We start from the raw sequence: 22,231 nt of genomic DNA, 5'->3' as shown, positions 1-22,231 counted from the left end.
AACTATCTGTCTGTAAGCCTGAGATCTTGAGTGAGGTCGAGAAGTTCTACGGACAGTTCTACGGACAGTACCCAAAAGTCTGTTGACAATTTGGCCAAAGATCCTAGAGCCAAACCGTAAGCTAAGTTAGGAACCATACCGTTTCATTACTTCATAAGTGCACTATTATTTTTTGTTAATTGCAATGCATACAATATAATTAATATAAATAAGTGTAATCTAACGCCTTGAGTTAATCCAGCTATTTCTAGCGCACTTCCTTTTCCTGTTCTTTATGTTTAAGTTGACCGTACATTATAGCGCGTGCCATAAATAAACAGTTGTTGCAGCATTTTGTTAATGAGATTTTTAAAAAAATATTTTGTAATATTAGCAGCCCTCAATTACGTAATTTATCATCATCAATAGCAGCCCATATTCGGATCACTGTTGAGCGCGAGTTCTGTTCAGGTGAGAGGTAATTACGAGCATAAAATTATATTTTTCTCCGAGCTTAAATTTTCGGTAAATTCCTATCCTGTATTAGCTCTTTTCCCTATTAGCTCTTAGCTATAGCTTGGCAACTTCATTCGTAACACTCCCGATGCCGAGGGCCGGGGGGCGTGTGGCGATGAATGAAAAACCCACGACTGATGCACCTCACTTCCCCGCACGCACGATTTCAAACCGGCGCAATTTTCTCCTCGTCGCCCGCATATCATTGGAGTGTCATCAACGATCTTGCCAGACTATAGTACACTTTTACCAACTACTACGTGTTAATATGCTATTACTACTCGTACTTCGTGATACGAGTAGGTATACGTGTGTTATGTGCACACTACTTTACTTGAAAAATACTAGCAAAACTAAGTTTTCATGCTCGTTCAGTGAGCGTGAAGGCCGGCTTTTCTATTTGTAAGGTCGCCACATTTTTGCTTTTGTTGCAACCGCCACTTATACAATCCGCGCCGCGATCGGACATTTGGAATTACACGCTAACAATGTGTTGGCTAAGAGCTAGTGAATGATTTACAGATAGCGTTGCTACACGATAAAGCGTTTAAATTTTTTATACTGTAATCAAGGGTGTAGATAGTTTATATTTTTCATTATTCGAATAATGTCTTATAAATAAACCCGGATTTATATCGGCTTTTTAAAACAAAGGCGGTGGTAATAAATTTGACCTCTACAAAATTTGAATAGGTACAGTTTATAGTTTAGAACTTAACTTTATTCGTTGTGATAGTTTAAATAATTTATTGTATTCATTTAAATTTTCACGTAGGTATTAATTAGTGCACCTACTCGTATTTAGTTTATTACAGTGAATTAAAGGTACATATAGAGATATATTATTGCTTACATAGTCGTACGTTACTTTACTTCGATGTTCAAGAGTTTTAACCTAACTGTAATTAAGTTTATTGATAATCTTTTGTTGCTTTAGTCTTCAAAACTTTACGACTAACTTAGCAAACTCAGATCTAAGAGCTCAAGATTTTTTTTTTATTTTGTACCCACTTTTAGTAAAGACATTTTGATTAGTTGAAGAGTATATATATGTAATGTTTAAAGATATACTCGTTTTTGCTAGTCTATTCTGTAACGATATTTTTATAACTCGCAAGTGCGACTTTAGAATACACGTATATCTCTCTCTGTTTAACACGATCCTATAGAATGAGAAAGATAGCGGTGAATTCGAAACTCGCACTTGCGAGTTATACAAAACATCGTTAGAGAATAGCCGTGCTGATTTATTTTAAAAAGCTTGTATACTTGTTGAAAATGAATTGTTCACTAGCTCTTAGACTATAACAATGTATGTAATTGAGATATAAGTTGTAATCCACAAGTGTGAAGGCGCGTGTATGTATCCGCTAAGTGCACTGAAGTTATTATAACGAGAGCGGCAAAAGGCTCTATTAAAGTGCACATTCGAACCGTAGGTGATTGTTATGTGACCTCTAGGATACCTACAATTACTGTCAATTTTGTCTTGAGAAAATATAGCTGACATTGATAGAACCTTTGTAGGTAAATTAGTGTATTATATATCAGAGGCTACAGGTTTTTTTTCTGTTTCTGCCTTCTCTTGGAATAATATTTTGTATAATATCATAATAAATTGCTCAATTATATAATATTATTTCAGAAATAAAATAGTAGTAAGTAATGAGGACTTTTGTGAAAGATTATCCGGTAAAATAGCACAATATGTTTATTTTATCAAGCAGTTTATTTATTATTATCTGTTCTTTTCTCAATATTTCTGGAATTTTATAACAGTAATTATTGACTCTGGTTGGGTCCTGGTCACTGACTATGGGCATCTTAAAAAAAAGACTAATAGTTTATTGGTAATACGTAAAAATAACTCTCAATATAAGATGATGAACCAAAATGGATTTGATTAAAACATTATGTGAGTCAGCAAGCAAAAAATAACTTTTTGTCAGTTATTGTATTGCCTTGTCAGATGTTTTTATGGTTAAAAAAACTGAACACATCCTTGAATCATAAAAATAAAGATTCGTTACAAATTAGTAGACATATTACAGAATTATATTATAACGACCAATTATTATTTATACACACGAAGTGTACACAAAACAGTGGTAATTTTATTTAAGTAGGTATACCTACCATTACATTTTGAGTGATGTACGTATATAGTAATTAAATGAATTAGGTCTTTTGCCTTAGTTTTTAATGTTTCTAAAACCATTTAATTCGGATATTTATGAATTTTAAAGTGGCTATGTCTGTATGAATTGAAAAACTTTTGATAAAGTTGTGCCTACTATTAGTTATTAATATAAAATTCATTTATTACAATTAGGTTCAGTTTACAAGCACTTTTAAAATGTCAGGATTATGTCATATTTTAATTTAATCTTATGGTGGTAATAATAGTCGAAAACTTAAAATTAAAATATTGAAAATTATAAGCAACTCGCAAATTGCAGTTAGGCTTAAAAGATTTAATATTTAAAAGTAATTATAGCAATTTAGACTTCTAAACGATTGTTTAGTTATTTGTTTATCTAATAATTAAAATATTTTTTTATATAGGTTAAAAATCATTAAATTTTGTATAAGTAGATAACCTATACTTTAATTCTTTTAAAATAATTCTTTACAATAAAATCTTTGCACTCGTAAATTTGTGTAACACATGCTGCGATTAGAAACAGGTTTCGTAAGTGTCACTTTTACTTTTTCATAAGACGTGAGTTCACGCAGTGTCGAGAGAAAGTGTCGCGAGGTGTCATGCACATTTATTTGATGCCTCACATTTCGCCATAGAGACATAATGACTTGCCATTTGCACAATAGCACCATAGAGTAAGAGTCAGTCGCGAAACAAAAGGCCTAAAAGTAGACTCGATTTTACATCATAACTAACTGTTTGACATGCTAAAATTGTTAAAAAAATATAGTCAAATCTGAGGAATTAATGAATGTACAGGCGCGATAACCAAGTGGATATGACCTCTGCTTTCAGTTCGAAGGGGATTTCGATTTGACTCTGGTCCGGGGCATGCTCCTCCAACTTTTAAGTAATGTGTATTTTCAGAAAATAAATATCACGTATCTCAAACGGGTGAAAAAAAAAATCGTGAGCAAACCTGCATGCCTGAGAATTTTCTCAATTCTCTACGTGTAAAGTCTGCCAATCCACATTGGGCCAACGTGGTGGACTATTAGCCTAACCCTCTCTCATTCTGAGAGGAGAGGCATGCTCAACAGAGATCCGAATATGGGTTTTTAATAATGAAAACTCAATTCTTTAGGAAACGTTGTTGTTTCGTTTAGGATTTGTTCTGTAATACTGCATTTTCTATGCAACAAAGCTAAGTACTACCGCCATACTTATTTCAGCTAAAAAGCAGCAATGCTTAAGTTTGTAGAGCGCTGTTGCCGGTGTAATTAAAGCCATATTACCTACCTACCTATGCCACAGATAGATGGACACAGAATAGCACTTTGTAGAACGTGTTCCTTGCATGCTTTGTTTTACTACTTGTACTATGAGTGGGTCATACGTAGTCCGTCAATAAGGACTATAAAAACGATCACACGATTAAAGTAAAACTTCTTTAGCTCTCCTTCTCAACGTCCGTTCGCTTTGCCCGATTACACTTTTCGCAACGCGATTTTGTAAGAAGTTTTACATGGAAAATATTCAAGCTGTCTCTCTGTCAAAGTTAAATTAATAACTAAACTTATTACCCAATACTAATGCAAATAATATTATTATAGAACATGACCGTGTGCACAGGATGTCATTAATTATATACGTGAGTATCTACATTAAGCACTTTTTTATAGCATTAGTAAAGGGAGGTTAGTCCTTGTTAAATGCACTTAAAATGTGACTCACAAGCATTTAGAAAGAATAAACACGCAGTTAAGCTAGATTTTATCCTATTCGTGATAAAGTATGACATGATAGTTGACGTACTAATATAATCTGTCTAAGAGGACATTTTTATTGCATTAAGATATTTAAAAATAAGTATATCATAGTTAGGGCTTTTTGCCTAAAATTTTGAAAGTAGGTGTATACTTGTACTCGTAATCGAAAACATAAATAATATAAATTATGTTCTGAGACTGGACTTTCCTAAATTTCAGCCTGTCCATCATAATATACTATGCACAAAAATTAAGGGAGCAGAAAAAAAATCCAAATTTTTGGGGGATTTTCAACAGGCTGTAACTTATACAAAAATGGTCGTACAGCAAAAAAATAAAAAGCAAATTGTAGCTCTAAGTGTTTAGTTTTTGGATCTGAGTTTGAAAATTTTTTTTTGAAAATATTTTTCGAGTAATCATAAGAAAACCACTGAAAAAAAAATTTTCGAAATTTTTTTGGTTTTTTTTTTTAATCTACGGACGTGGAAAAAATTTTTTCGACTCAATCTCTATATGGACCGGATAGCTTGTTTATTCAGATTTAATTTCGTTTTTTTTAAATCTCGATACGAGCATTTCTCGCTGAGATATCGATGTTTGAATGGAAAAAGATCATTTTGTCTTTGATTACCAATATCTCAGCAACCAATGATCGCACAGAAATTTTGAGGTTGGTTTCAAAAATTTGAATAAACTCTCTACAAGGATTAGCAATTGAATTTTGAAAAAAAAAATTTTTTTCAATCATTACATGAATTTGCAAAAGCATCCAAAAAAGGGCTTTTTGTCGTTTTTTGGAAAATCAAGCGCCCAATCAAAAATATTGCGGAAACCACTGACGTTAAGTGTGCCTTTTACTGTTCAATATACCCACAAAAACCCTACAAAGTTTCAATTCAATCCAGCCAACCGTTTTTTTTTCCCACTTGATCGAATTTTTGAAAAAATTAAAGGAGCAAGAATTTCGTTCTGAAAATGTCATAATTTACGCTTTTGTGCTTGCGCACGTGTATGTGTGTGGTTTTATCAGAGATTGAGACCCTGTGGTTCGTCACTTCCACACACACACACACACACACATACATCTTCGGAGAGTGAGTTTGGAGTCACAAAATACTGTGGAACACACACATACACGTGCGCAAGCACAAAAGCGTAAATTATGACATTTTCAGAGCGAAATTCTTGCTCCTTTAATTTTTTCAAAAATTCGATCAAGTGGGAAAAAAAAAACGGTTGGCTGGATTGAATTGAAACTTTGTAGGGTTTTTGTGGGTATATTGAACAGTGAAAGGCACACTTAACGTCAGTGGTTTCCGCAATATTTTTGATTGGGCGCTTGATTTTCCAAAAAACGACAAAAAGCCCTTTTTTGGATGCTTTTTCAAATTCATGTAATGATTGAAATAAAATTTTTTTTTTCAAAATTCAATTGCTAATCCTTGTAGAGAGTTTATTCAAATTTTTGAAACCAACCTCAAAATTTCTGTGCGATCATTGGTTGCTGAGATATTGGTAATCAAAGACAAAATGATCTTTTTCCATTCAAACATCGATATCTCAGCGAGAAATGCTCGTATCGAGATTTAAAAAAAACGAAATTAAATCTGAATAAACAAGCTATCCGGTCCATATGGAGATTGAGTCGAAAAAATTTTTTCCACGTCCGTAGATTAAAAAAAAAACCAAAAAAATTTCGAAAATTTTTTTTTCAGTGGTTTTCTTATGATTACTCGAAAAATATTTTCAAAAAAAAATTTTCAAACTCAGATCCAAAAACTAAACACTTAGAGCTACAATTTGCTTTTTATTTTTTTGCTGTACGACCATTTTTGTATAAGTTACAGCCTGTTGAAAATCCCCCAAAAATTTGGATTTTTTTTCTGCTCCCTTAATTTTTGTGCATAGTATAGTAAAATGCCGATATCTTCGTATTAGCTAGCTCATTTGATCTTCATCTTACGAATATACCCACGTATAGTGGCGTGCACAGAGCTGTTTTATAGGGTAGGCCCTTGCTATGTAGAGGTTGTAAAAAAGGTTGTTAAAATATTAGATACCTATTCTTTCCAGAGGGCCTAGTGGCAGTTTGATACTGTGACGATCACGTTGACGTAAACGCGAATTTCTAAGGAATTGAAACAGCGCCATCTAGTGGCACTACTGCACAACTGTTTAAATTCCAAAACATTGAAAACTCCCACTAGGCACACTGGTCATGAAACGCTATAAGGTAAGCAATGCGTATGTGCACGTATTAGTTTCACGCCACTGCCTACGTAGTTAAGAACCATCTCGTCTACGTCAATTGTCAAACAAAGATCCCTATCAAACACACGTCCTACCTGGTACCCAAATAGTATTTAAATGGTATTATGGCAGTAGGTAATATGCCAGAGAATTCGTTAAAATTCATAAAAGCATTACACTCCACGCCACAAAACAAGTCCCGTAGACGCGGCACTAATGCCTAAACGGCACTCATTGTCATGTGGTAATGGCGGTCTAATTATAATTTTTTTTATAAGAATATTTGCCATATTTTTAAATATGACCAATATTCCCATTCCCCTCCAACTAGTCGGGAAAGACTGTAGGAGTGGGTACGACGATTTGTGTAAGGCGCTGTCAATTTCAGTTCAGGTTTTAGCCTGACGACGGTTCGACGGCCTCCGTGGCGCAGTGGTATGCGCGGTAGATTTACAAATCAGAGGTCCTGGGTTCGATCCCCGGCTGGGCAGATTGAGATTTTCTTAATTAGACCAGGTCTGGCTGGTGGGAGGCTTCGGCCGTGGCTAGTTATCACCCTACCGGCAAAGACGTACCGCCAAGCGATTAGCGTTCCGGTACGATGCCGTGTAGAAACCGAAAGGGGTGTGGATTTTCATCCTGCTCCTAACAAGTTAGCCCGCTTCCATCTAAGACTACATAATCACTTACCATCAGGTGATATTGAAGTCAAGGGCTAACTTGTAAAGAATAAAAAAAAAGCCGCAGGACTTCTTTTGTGGCGCGGAGTCTACTTTTGAAATTTCCACATGCCTTATTCTTGTCAGTTGGTTAGATTTATGTCAAATGTGTTACGTCACCGTACAAGAACGTCGCGGCCCAACGTGTAACGAAATGCTACGTGAGTTCACCGAAATTTCACGAAGTCCATTGTCTTTCGATATAACTACTTAGTTTGAACGATTACGCAATAGGAATCAATATTAACTACTATTGGTTAACCCTTTGGTTTGCAGCCAGAGAATGACATTATTTTAAAATCTGTTCAGTCTCCTGAACCGACCGAAAATTATTTTTCATTTTGAGGTTGCAGGTAATCTCTTTTTATGATATTACTAGCTACCGCCGCGCGGTTTCACCCGCGTGATTCCCGTTCCCGTAGGAATACGGAGATAATATATAGCCTATAGCCTTCCTCGATAAATGGGCTATCTAACACTGAACGAATTTTTCAAATCGGACCAGTAGTTCCTGAGATTAGCGCGTTCAATCAAACAAACAAACTCTTCAGCTTTATAATATTAGTGAATAGTGATATTATAGTCATTAGATTTTATTTTTTAAATGTACCATTTGTCAGTTGGACTTTTGGATATTACCTATTTTATTGACTTTTAAAGCAGTCCGGTTTTTTTGACTTTAAATTATTTTTATAAATTAGTAAACGATTAAAAGTATAAAAATATGCTTCAATTAATGTCACCTATTATAAGTATGAGCTTGACTTAATAACAGTATAGTGACTCGTTTATAGAAAGGTGATCTACTAATGACAAAGAGAAGCAATTATTACAATATTTCCAAGGTAATCTTCCCGTTTTCTAACACTTGTAGGTATCAATTTGTGTGCATTTTCCGCATTTTTCTGTAATTAACCGTTGCTCTCTGCGGCTAAGAGTGAGCCTTCAACACTTTGGCGAACGTTCAGGGCAATCTCTTCCGCTTAGCTTTTATTCTAAAGTGATCTCAGCGCTTGTACATTGCATTCAATCAAAAAAAAAACATACATACAGCCGAACGTAGAACCTCCTCCCTTTTGGAAGTCGGTTAAAAATACGTGTAAAGAGTGATGTTGCTAAAGTTATAATCATACCCAACATGAAATTTTATCTATACACTAGCGAACGCCCGCGACCTTTTCCACGTGAAACTCGTTGTAAAATTTCAACTACTCCTGTCCTCAACCTTGTGCCTCACTCGACATAGATAGGTATGGTGTGTCGCGGACTTTTTTGTAGATATTTATAAGATCTACAATTAATTGCACCATTTTATGGTTCTATCTTTTATAGCAAGTTAAGTAACTTTTTTGGTTGATTTTTTACACCTTGTGTTCGAAAAACCCAAATATCTTACGGAACCCTATTTTTTCCAAAATAAAATTTAGCCTATGTTACTAGTAGATAATGTAGCTTTCGAATGGTGAAAGAATTTTTAAAATCGGTCCTGTAGTTTTTGAGCCTATTCATTACAAACAAACAACATACAAACTTACAAACATACAAACAAAGTTTTCCTCTTTATAATATTAGTATAGATAGGTATAGGGTTTTCTTTTAATACACTTCCGCCTAATTAGATGGTAAATCTACCACTGCTACTTGCGTTTTATTTTTGTTATTTAAGGGACACTGTAGACAAGCGAAAGGTCACCGAAGGTCAAGCGTCCGCTTACACTATATTATATTTATGATGTAAGGATCCGATACTATATGAAAGTTAATCATGAATAGGGAATAATCAAAACAGATAAATCCAAGCGATGACGTCACCCAGAAACCGGACCATCTTCAAGAGGTTTAAATTCTCCAATCTTTAACTATGATACTAAGATGTATCTGTTCTCATTACCCATCTTCCTATCACATAAGCTCCGCTTACTTTGTGGCAAGATAACTATTTATTTATTTATACTTTATTTGTAGACCACAACATAAGAAAAAACAAATAACAAGACAGAAAAAGTATAGCACAGAAGTGGGATACAAAAGGCGGCCTTATCGCTACGTAGCGATTTCTTCCAACCTTGGGTTTAGGAAAATGCAAAAACACGAGAATGCAGGTTGTATAAATATAATGGAATACATACATTCAAATAATTGTCTGTGTTGTGTAAATATATTTAATCGCGGAAAATAGCAAAATAAATCTATTATTCTCTATTCATAGAGATTCAATTAAGAAAGAAAAGACTAAAATATAGGTCTAAAACTAAATTGCTGAAGTTTTCCTGACTAACTCTACCTACGAGTATGTCTACAGACCCATAGACTAAAGCACTAAAGTTTTATGGAATAGACATACATTTAATTAAAAATAAAAGGTCTTAATTTCCAACTGAAGTTTCCATTTTGCCTAATTATACAGTTTAATTGTGGATTTCATTATAAAAGTACCTATTCGCAGATATACCGCAAGTGTATGAAAGATGGGAAAGCAATTAAAAGTTAGGCAAACTTTGTTACATTTTCATAATAAAGCATTAATTTTGGAGGATGTTAACAAAATATTTGCGATCCTAAAAGTTGGTTTGTGTAACCATTTGTTTCTATTCATGTTACATTATAATATGCTCATATTACCTACTCCTTTGATATTACGTGACTGTAGTTTGACCCCGGCTTCGTTCGGGGAGGTTAATAATACGACTAAATTTAAATATTTCGTATCTATATTATTAACACTTGACCTCGGCCACATATTTCTGGCTTATGTCAGAAAAAATCAGAAAAAATTATGGCTACTACAAGCTTAAAAGCCGCGCCGCGTAAACTATTACAGTTAAAACCATTGACAGAGGGCCTAGTGGCAGTTTGATACTGATACTATCGCGTTAACGTAACAGAGAATGTATAAGGAATTGAAACAGCGCCATCTAGTGGCACTACTGCACAACTGTTTCAATTCCAAATAAATTCTAGTTTACGTCAACGCGATAGCAACAGTATGAAAATATTGAAAACTCCCACGAGGCACTCAGTTATACACAGTTTAGCTGCAGTTTTATGTATTTTTACATTAATACTGTCTATGGCAATCCAAATCAGTAAAAAATAGAAATAAAGTTAAACGCTAAGTCGTTTAATAGCAATAAAATAATTTCATGACAATTCAAAGCATAGTAGTGTAATTTCTATCTTTACCACTGAGAAGAAGGGTGTCCAAGCAGTCAGTGTTCGTGTCACTATTCCACGTAGGCATGATTTATAAAATTATTAGGATGAGTTAGCTTTAGTATCCCATTGCTTTATTTCTTTCATCATCACCATCATCATCATCATCATCATCATTATCATTAACAACCCATAGTCGGCTCACTGTTGAGCACGACTCTCCTCTAAGAATGAGAGGGGTTAGGCCTTACTTTTCTTAGAGAATTAAGAAAATTCTCAGGTTCAAATTCTCCTATAAGTATCCATCCAATCCAATGAATCTAATTCATCCAACTAATTTTAGCCCAAAAAGAGATAGCGTGATAGCCCAGTGGATATGACCTCTGCCTCCGATTCCGGAGGGTGTGGGTTCGAATCCCGTCCGGGGCATGCACCTCCAACTTTTCAGTTGTGTGCATTTTAAGAAATTAAATATCATGTGTCTCAATCGGTGAAGGAAAACATCGTGAGGAAACCTGCATACCAGAGAATTATCTTAATTCTCTGCGTGTATGAAGTCTGCCAATCCGCATTGGGCCAGCGTAGTAGTAATTGGCCTAACCCCTCTCATTCTGAGAGGAGACTCGAGCTCAGCAGTGAGCCGAATATGGGTTGATGACGACGAATTTTAGCTCGAAATCTGCTTTGTTGACTTGTCCATATTTAATATCGACCCCTCTCCGGTAACCAATCATAATAATTTACGTGCGACAATAAAATATGATGGATGGAATTTACATAATACGATAATGAAATGCAGCTCAACTTTAAATGGTCATGAAATTTCAATGTGATTTACCGATTTGGATATATTTTCTATCTTCCGTGATCGAATGAGTCATATATTCGGTATATATTATTTAACGAGTATGTCAAATTGAGATCGATTTCTAAAAAGCTTACAATAATTATTCGATGATAAATTGTAATTTAAATAATTTCAAAATAGAGTGACATAATTTACTCAGAGGCACAATTATACTCTCACTTTAATATGACGCAAGTATATAAAAATGAGCGGATAATTGTGCCTCTGAGTATAGTTAAGGAAGAACAAACAAGAGATAGAAATGTGTGGAGGAAAAGAGTAGATGGCATACAACTTAGCGAGGAGGTTAATGACAATATGTTATTAACTAATAAAATTATTAACAGACGTTTCGATATTTCTTGTAAACTAAGCCTAAAACCTAATTGAAATAAATGAAGTTTTACTTTGACTTTTATGAAAATGAAAATATCTTTATCACGTAGATGAAGTTGTTATATGATTAAAACAAAATTTGATTGGTGACAAATCAAAACTCAAATAAGTTCAAATAAGTAAATTCAAATAAGTTTTTTGAAATTATCGATTTCATTTCAAATTACACCCAGCTCTGATTCCAGTACTCAGAGCTGTGTGATGGCGACTTTACTTTTTTAAAATGAGAAATTATAAAATCAATAAGGTCTGGCGATCACAAGCTTTAGGCTGGTTTTAGAGTCACGCTAACCCGACGCTGACCTTCGGCGCTGGCAGCTCAGCGCGTAGCGCGACGACCACCGCACGCACTGATAGCTACGCGTTATTCCGTAACGCTCCCTAGGAGTTCATAAATTTCGTCTAAAAAAACGGTTGTCTGCAAAGACGGTTTACTGACGATAGTTGAACGTGACAACGTCAGAAAATACTAATGGAATGGTTGCGTTTTTCAAAAGAAAATTTCAATCAACGTATTTAAAACAATAAATGAATAAAATACTGTGCGTTTTTCTAAAATACTGTTTAATAATCTTCATAAACCAGAATATACTTTATTCCTTGTAAAAAAATTCGGCAACCCTAGAGCGAGGGAACGACGCATGACGACAACTTTTTTCGAGTTTGCATCTATTTTCATCGAATTATAAGACGTTGTCACGTCAAAAGCAGCCTTAAATTTGACTAAGTGTATACCAAAAGTATGGTAAAAGACCATAATAATGTCAGTACAAGTTGTAATAACGTATGTGAATATGGGCGTAAAGTTGTCCCATTGTCCAGCGAGAACTTTAAATTACGAGCATAGAAATTTTAGTGAGGACTGGTGAAAGACCCTTAGCACTGCGTTACCGTACCATTTTATATATTCGTGAGAGTAATAAAAGTGATATAGCGACCGCTCGCCATCGTATTTCATTGCACGATGAAAGTTTTGTTTTATACGCTTTGGAAATTAAAAGTATTGTTTCTTTTACTTGCGTATTGAGTTATGTGTTTAAATGATTTTTTTGTATTTCACCGACAACATGAATTTCCAAGGAATAATTAATGTAACAATTGATAAGCTCATTCGGTGGTAGTGTGATTTAGCCTTGCTTATTTTTGCCACCAATAAATAGCTATTTCGATTTAAATCAACTACCAAGAACTACCACCTTTGGCAGTTGTTTAATTACTTAAGCCGATGTGTCTGTCTGTGGTATCGCAGCTTTCAAACGGATATACAAATTTTCATGCGGTTTCTTTCATTTGAAAGCCATTAAGTAAATATATATTTTTCTTTGATCCAGCTCATATAATATTGCAACAACATTTAAAGTTTTCTGTTATGATAGAAAGAATTTCTGACACAGAAGTCGTTATTAGTTAATTTTATGACCTTCAGGGGTTATTTAAAATTTTTAATTTTAATTTGTTTTAATGTCCTGTAGTTGTGATGGTCTGTTATGGCAATGGTTTTCATTTACTATCAGGAAAAAAATCCTTTTCTATTTTTATTAGTAATATAAAACGTTTTAAAGAGCGCGGCGACCAAATCAAGAAATTCCGTAACGAAAATAAACCTAACACCCAAGCCGTGCATCAAGTTAACACATTTAGACGTTAGCATATCGACTCAACTGGACAAGTAGTGTGAAACTTAGAGGCAAAACTTATTAAACCAAAGATCAACTCCAGCTCAACGTAAAGATATTTATTTTTATTTAGTTTATGTGGTGTAAATAACTAGTTGCTGTGTTTCACAGAGCCGTGCATGTTAACTCGTAATAAGACAATAGCGCCGAGGCTATCAACACAGAACGTGAATAATTACTAAATAAGCCTATCACGCCCCGGCGGTTATTGCAACAGATTTTAACGATATAACCAAGTAATTCTTAATGCATAAGAATATTTAGATAATATACTGGTTATTATCTGATTTACTCTAATTCTTTTTCATGTAATATTGGATTGATGGCCTTTCTGATTCAGTTATGTATTCATTGTTTTTTTTTCACTCGGGACTTGTAGCGCATCAAATAGAGCATACAAAATTGTAAAGCTAATACTTAAACTATCTTTAGTAGTTTAAAAGGAAATAGTGGTCAGGAGAGATTAAGTTCCGGTATTTCTTTCTAGTTTCAAGCCTATCTAATTTCGTTTCCGTAACTTGGTCAAGATTCATTAATTTTAAGAATAATTATATAAAACTAGCTGACGCCGCGCGGTTTAACTCGCGTGGTTCCTGTTCCCATAAAAGTATGGGGATAATACATAGCCTATAGCCTTCCTCGATAAATGGGCTATCTAACTTTGAAAGAATTTTTCTAATCGGACTAGTAGTTCCTGAGGTTAGCGCGTTCAATCAATCAAAAAAAGAAACTCTTCAGCTTTATAATATTATTATAGACTAGCGGACGCCCGCGACTTCGTCCGCGTGTAAGTCGTTGTAAACTTTTATCTACCCTATCCTACCCCTGCCCTACCCCTACCCTACCCTACCCTACCCCTACCCCTACCCTACCCCTACCCTACCCTACCCTACCCTACTCATTAAGGCTGCACTTCTTTATTTATTCCCCCCCCCCCGCGAGTCGCGTCGAGCGCGGCAACCGTTACACAAAAATAATCCATATAGCATGAATTACTATGCACGCGCGATGGCTTAGCGTCTTTCTTGTATAACTTTGATGTTTCTTTACCGATTTTTATGATTCTTTTTTTATTGAATAGGTAATAATGTAAACTTTTTTAGTTAGGGATGAGTGATGAGTGTTATAAACATAAGAGTAGACAAATTTAATTAGAAAGCTCCGAACTGCTAAGCTATCGGGAGTTACACGTGTTATTGTGAGTCAACCATAAAAGATAGACATATATATGCTGTTGTGTTTTTATAGATAATTTTAAGGAGAACATTTCTGTCATACATGATTTCTATGTTGCTTTAACCATTAAGGCTGTACACGCGACGGAAACTTAAAAAATTGAGTAACTTCTCCCGTTTTCTCAATATTTCTCTTCACTGCTCTGCTCCTATTGATCGTAGCGTAATGAAAAGTATACTATAACCTGCCCAGGAGTATGTAGAATAATTGTACCAAGTTTCGTTAAAATCCGTCCAGTAGTTTTTGTTTCTATAAAGAACATACAGACAGACAGACAGACAGACAGACAGACAGACAGACAGACAGACAAAAATTTTACTGATTGCATTTTTGGCATCAGTATCGATCACTAATCACCCCCTGATAGTTATTTTGGAAATATATTTCATGTACAGAATTGACCTCTCTACAGATTTATTATAAGTATAGATATGACTATGAAACTAGACTGTATAGAAGATTGCACGGATATCTACTAATAAATAACTAGAAGAGAACAAACCTGAAGAGGCGAAAACCTGGTTCCATTATTAACATAAAAAGTTTCGTGGCGCAATTAAAAGGTCGGTATTATGTTTCTAATTTCATTTTATGGCCTTGAAAAATCTCTAAGGACGCATTCACAGGCAACGAATCAGAAAAATATTTTTTATGGTAATTTTAAACATTCCAGTAAATCTCGATTATGCTCTGAAAGCGTTGTTCTGTACGTCATTCGGCGTAACTTTTTGTAACTACGGAATGCAAACAATTAACAACTTTGTAAAAAAAGTAATGGTATTACCGTGTCCGCTTGTTAAACAGTTTTAATTGTGAGTGTGTGTTGTTTTAATTAATATAATTAATATTACTGAGAAGTTGTATCAATTGAATCTACACAGGTGATTAATTAAACTCTTAAAATGATCAATGACTGTTTGATGTATAAAATAAGTTCTTTTTAGGATACTTTTCTATTCTTTGATCAATATTCAAAAGTTACATACATTTGAATATTGATCAAAGAGTATTATACTATTTTGTTTAATAGATAATATTACCAAAAATACTAAAACGAACTAAATAAAGCCAACTTATAAAAATAATTAAAAAAATGATTTTAATGTTTCTTTCATTGCCATTTCTCTTATAATCCACTATTGAAATATTGTTTATTTTTTTTCTATTCTAATATTACGATAAATATCAATTGATAAATCACATTTCAATAACATTAATTCATCATATATGCATATTCGCTTTCGAGCAACATGTTACTATTACATACCTACTTGCATAGTAAGTATTTTATTAACGTTCAAGAATTATTTTTATACTAAAAGTTTAAGAAAACGTAGTCATATTTCTAGAAGTGGGATGCGGGATCGACGTACACGTAGCGTCGTGGTCACTATCCAGTTCCTTAATTTCCCGGGGGAGGTCGCGTTGTCCGCGGACAAATCGAAATGTTCCTTACGTATATGTCATAGCACTCCGCCTCTGGGATCCTGTTACTTTCGTAAACAGCATTAAGGCTCGTTTACGTTAAGTATGCCGAATCTAAGACAAAGTATAATATTAGTTTCGGCTCTTTTGATGTATGTACTCATATTTCAAACACACACACGCAAACACACACACACTCTCACAAACAAATACACGCACGCACGCACTCACACGCACTCATATACTCCATTTTCACTGCATGTTTTTTGATGTGTTTTTTCCTTATAACTTATAATAATATATTAATTACTAGCGAGAGCGAGACCTTCTGACACAGGTTTTTACTTAAAAGAAGGTCTCAGCCCTATTATGTATTATAATGTTTATAAAACGAATAAAATTCATTTTCATTTTTCATTTCATTTTCATTTTCATTTTTCATTTCATTTTCATTTTCATTACTTTTTTATAGTTGTATGTTTAGACAGAGATATTTTTTAGACAAGTACATCCAAATATAGACTACATTACACCTTTTCATCAGGCATGATTATAGTAAGCCGCAAACCAAACTGTAAAGTTAAATTATAAATTGACCAAATGGTGGTGTTACTGTCACTTCATTTATCGGTGTAATATTTATATGTATAATGGTGATAATTAAATTCCTTAAATCCAAACTAATGAGAGTTCCAAACGCGCCTAAAAGAGAAATGGACAACAAATTCATTCCGCAACTATTGCAAAATATATAAGTCAAATATGGTATTCTTAAATAAACAAAATAGCAAAAATATATATTAGTTAACAATTTTCACCTAGTTCACCGAAGAAGATATATCTATAATTCGTTTGAAATACTCTTAGATTATATATTTCTTGGTATAATGAAAACTGAACGTGTAGAAACCCTAGACATACTAAAAGGGAGGATGAAATTACTTTCCGCTATTACCAAAGAATAAGGAAGTAAATCTGAGAAGCCAGAACATTTTCTTTTATATTTAGATATGCACAGATCTATCTGGTATACCTACCGTGTTTAAAGTTTTATTTTTAGAAATTGGGACATAATTCGTTTAAAGAATTCTTTTATTTACATTATTTCTTTTGAATGATACCAAAATTTTAAAATAGTAGAAACAAAACAATATTTATTTAGTTTATATTTTAAAGAGTGAGATTAAGGTAAACCTGGACCAACAAGAAGGCTATTTATCGTTTTTGAAATTCATAATGTATTATTAATTATTGCTTTAATGTAATACTTGTATTACTTTACTTATATATTCAAAGTGTCAATGTTTCAGTGTTATCTCCATATTATAATCTGACCTAGAGATAAAACACCCTAAAAACCCCAAGTCACACCCTAAACTCCATAGGAAACGAACTCAAAAAAACGGTTGTCTGTAAAGTCGGTTAACTGACGATGATTGAACGTGAAAACGTTTTATGAAAATAATGATGGAATGGTTGCATTTTTCAAAAGAAAGTGTTCGTTTTCTAAAATACTGTTTAATGATCTTAATAGACCAGAATATACTTTATTTCTTGTAAAAAAAGTTAGCAACCCTAGAGCGAGGGAACGACGCATGACGTCATCTTTTTTCGAGTGTGCAGCCGTCTCCATCGAATTATAAGACGTTCGACGTCAAAAAGTTTTTCAAAAAAAACAAAGAAAAGTCGTAGCCAGACAAACGCGTTGTAAACCATCCTAAGGAGCATGCGTCCGTCAGTCGACGCAACATGATACTAGACACGCTCACTAAAAGCAGTCCTTTGCCTCGAGAAATAGATTTTGATGGATGTTTTTGTTGTTTTAACGGCTCCGTGAGAAATTGGTTTGTTTAGTTACTTATACCTGCTTTAGAGCCTACGAATTTTCTGATGCCTATCTTGTGATTTTAGCTGAGTGATGTAAAAAAACTTGCTAATTGTTAATGTAAAGGTATTAAATAACGGATGCCCGCGACTTCGTCTGCGTGGAATTAAATTTTTCACAAATCCCACGGGAATCATGGACTTTGCCGGGATGAAAAGTAGTCTATGTGTAAATCTAGAGTAAAATTTATTTTCATTACAAATTTAGCCAAATTGCATCAGTAGTAGCGATAACATACATCGATACAAACTTTCGCGTTTGTAATTAGTTTTTGTGTTATAAAAATTCATTTTGTCTGTCTATGTGATTAGGTGATTAGAAAAAATCCATCGTTGTATTTTGGCAGGATTTAATCATTTTGTAGTTTGTAAGGTTTCCGGAGATACCAAAAGGTTCATCATCATCATCATATCAACAAGTCTCGAAACCGTTGGTCATCACTGGTCAGCACTGTTTGAAGACTTTTGTCTTCAGGCACTGAGGAATTTTGGACGAAAAGATGTCGCAAAGTTACCCGAATGCAGACCAGCCGAGTTGGATTCGGCGGTTCACCTCTTTCTCGAAATTGATTACTTTCAACCAAAAGGTTAGAAGTAATCAATTAAGCCATAAATATCTATATTTATTAATCAAATATTGTTTCAGTTTAGTCAGCTTAATTAGGTTAGTAAAATGATGTTAATATGTATTCCAATCAACATTTATTTTTAAACCTAAATAACAGAGTCGAATATATTCATAGCAATTAGAATCTTCAATAGGCTTGGAAATTTTTGATTAAATCATACGTAAGCAATAGAAAACCATTGTAGTAAATCAATAAGCGATGCAGGTGAGATATCAAATTGACAAAATAAATATGAAATTCAATTTCACGCAAAGCCCGGACTGATTTAGAATCGGGAAAATTTAATAAAGGTGCCCGATGAGCGATATTAAAATTTTCGCTTTCGGATCAAACGTTCGAATGTTGAACACGTGTCGTGCCTAGCTGAAATCCGTTATCGGGAACGACTCTCAAAGGATTTAATTTCCTGTCGACGAAATGAAAATCGATTAGTTTGATTTCCGACGGCCGCCGGCGCCGCCCGATAGTTTCCGGACTACGAACTTAATAAGACATGTGAGCTAATCTAACTGGGACCCACCTCACTTCCTGACTTAGCTTTAAATCTGACCACTGTTCCATTTGGAGTTTTGTTTGCCATACTAAATACCAGTATATACACGGTATGGGAATTTATCGTCGTACAGGTCCGATCAGTTTCCATAATTTTTCTAATAAGTGAAAAAATGTGAAGTTTAAACGTTGTGTTTATATAACTTATACAATATAACTCAATGATAAACTATTTAAAATTTAATTTAATATTCAGACTAATTAACAATTCCTTAACCCTACATCCTGTAGTCACAAGTTCAGGACTCTGCTCGGAGTTTTTCTCTCTACCACGTGATGGACCCGGCATCCGGACGGTGAATCCATGGAATGCTAAGACATTCGTCTCAGATAGTGGATTAAGTTACAAGATGCGAGTATGTATTAGCACACTAACTTTCATCTATTATTATTTATTATAATATTTTCCTAATATATTTACACTATCTGGATATTAAACATAAATATTAGTACCTGTTCAGTAGTAAATAATATTCCTTGTTAAAATCTGGAACAAAAGAAAAATAAAACCATGTAAATAAATAAATAATAATAATTCTAATATCTATTAAAAATATTTATATAAAATCTATTAAAAATTACATCAAATTCTTAAATGTAAGATAGTATCAATTATCAGTTATCACTTCACTATAAAATCTATTTACAAAGATTTTATATTTGGTTATTCAGACTGCTCTCTGAAACTGAACGGATTTAAAAATTCATTGACTTTAGTATCTACGCACGGAAAATGTGAACGAATAAACCAAAGAATATAGTAATAGTATGTAGTAGAGGCTTTCATTCACTACGAAGTAACAAAACTTACGTATAAAAATTGCTTGTAAACTAAGCCTACTAAAATTTTGAATTTCGAATTTCATGAAGAAAATTCGCAGGTCCAATAGCACTTTTATTAATCCGATTTCAGTGTCATCACGAATGTAACGTCCCAGAACTGACAACATCTACACATTTTGTAAGTCCGTCCGCACGTGACTTGTGTTATAACGGTTAACTTAACATTTTCATCTGTTGCTGAGTCACTATTTTTTATTTCCAAATAATCACATAAAAGATCTCGACGTAAGTCAGGTTTTTTCATAGCTTCCTAGTATAAAGTTTAACTGCACTTTGGCAGATGATAGATAAGAATTTTATAATAAGTATATTTTGCAATTTTTTAACCCAGTGGCCCCAGTAGCTCAATGGTTAGCCTACGTGGTTTCTGATCTCGAGGTCCAGGGTTCGAATCCTGGGCAATGGATATGTATTGAGATTTTCTTTCTTTTAATAAATCTTCAGTAAAAGTCTCACTCCGGTGTTAGGAAGCTATTGGTGTTACACCTTGCCTTGGAGAGCACGTTAAACTGTCGGACTCGGTCACTAACATACGCTTCTTACTTATTAAAGTTAGTGTAAAATTGTAAAAGGTCGTTAACAAATTTAACATATCAACCTAAGCCCACCAACCCGCATTGAAGGAGCGTGGTGTGTCTACCCCTCGCCTATATGGAAGGTGGTCTGGCCCTGTAATGGGCCATTTAAATTTGGTTGATACTGATGGTGATGTTTTAAAATACACAACACGTTTCGATTGTGGTTAATAAAAATAAAACTAAAAACATGGAACCCGACAATGGGTTAAACAGTTACCTACACCATTTGTTTGGTGTAGGTAACCTACACAAAACGAATGGTGTAGGTTACCTACACCTACCTACCTACTCGTTCAATTCAAATATACACCGTGTGTATTTTGTAGTCGATCGACAGGATCTACATAATGCCCGAGTAGACCATACATTACTATTCTGTAGTTAAGAAACTAATAATTCATTAACTAATCAAACTTTATCTATTCTGAGACCAATACATTTAGCAGGTGCGTTCTACGAGTAAACATTATTGTTGGTTTGTATACCTTTTTAGGTAAAAATTAAAGCTATTTTTAAATTAATGCTGACAACACCAAGATTGTAAATAAGTTTAAAAAAAAATCGGATCTCCGGCGAAGTTTACAAAGATTGAAAAAGCAATCCGCAGTGAAAGTCCTCTCGATTTCACAAAGATTTATAATGTTTCTTTTCTCTCTCATTAATCACGTTAAAACTTTTCACACTTTTTGCAAAGTTTGCGCGGAAAATAAGACCTGAAAGACTGAGATAATAGGCAGTAAATAAACATTAGGTGGTGACGGGGCTTTATTTATATTTTTTGCGTTCACAAAACTGTTGAAATTAGAATAAGTTTGTCTGTCCCTTTAGACTGACGTGGACATAAAGAATAAAGATATCTTATGTATAAAGTGTCAGTGAAATGTGGATGTGACGTACGTAATTTTACAAATGATACAGCCTGTTTTTGTCCTTACTCGTAAAAACAAGAAAATGTATAAGGTTTGACTGTTTTGACTATAATCTAGTCGTTGAATCGTGTTGTAATACATACCGGCTGTGACTATATGAAGAAATGATTGTGTGATTTAGTTAATACTTATTTTCAGGTTCTAAAAGACGTTGTGCAACTGATCTTAATGTTACCACATTAGAGTCTTTCTTGTATTTTTTGTATGAACGAAATACGATTATCACTACTACAGACTTTGCAGTGCTCTCCTTAGTAACGCGTGCTTGATTTGTATAAATCGTGCACATCAACTTGACACCTGGCTACCAAACACAACCAATTAAACACAGTACAAACATCCCAGCCAGGTGTCAAGTTATTCCGCACGAGCTATATTATATTCTTCAACCTGAAGCAATATACCCCGCACCCGAAGGTAAACCCGTAAACGTTTCTAATTAGAGCTGCTAAGATGTGTAATGCCTTTCTGTCGTCCTGTTTCCAGACACGTATAATTTGTGCACCTTCAAGGCAACAGTGAATAGAATTCTAGACAAGCGCACTTCATCTCAGACCTCATAATGGGGATAATGACTAGGTTTGAATATATTGATTTTTATGAAAAATTCTGGTAAATAAGGTCAATGTTAACTAATTTATACATAAAAAGCAATGATTGTCTGGATATTTGCAAAATAAATAAGATAATAAAATTTCAAAATCCAT

The 22,231-nt window shown here is 34.1% G+C and overlaps 1 protein-coding gene across 5 annotated transcripts in view; it reads right to left on the bottom strand.

The window, feature by feature from the left end:
- Positions 1-22,231, bottom strand: part of LOC112046018 (uncharacterized) — a 206,347-nt gene that overhangs the window by 146,806 nt on the left and 37,310 nt on the right. For 4 of the 5 annotated variants that reach the window (XM_052882270.1, XM_052882269.1, XM_052882273.1 and 1 more), the window contains exon 2: positions 19,628-19,661. The exons of the other annotated variant lie outside the window; for it this stretch is intronic. The gene's annotated coding sequence lies outside the window, so the exon portion shown is untranslated. The remainder of the gene's footprint in view (positions 1-19,627; positions 19,662-22,231) is intronic. 5 annotated transcript variants of the gene reach the window in all.

The sequence above is a fragment of the Bicyclus anynana genome, chromosome 6 (genome assembly GCF_947172395.1).
Source record: "Bicyclus anynana chromosome 6, ilBicAnyn1.1, whole genome shotgun sequence".
Taxonomy (NCBI): domain Eukaryota; kingdom Metazoa; phylum Arthropoda; class Insecta; order Lepidoptera; family Nymphalidae; genus Bicyclus; species Bicyclus anynana.
The sequence above is the reverse complement of the archived record's forward strand: the minus strand, read 5'-3'. Positions and strand labels throughout refer to the sequence as shown.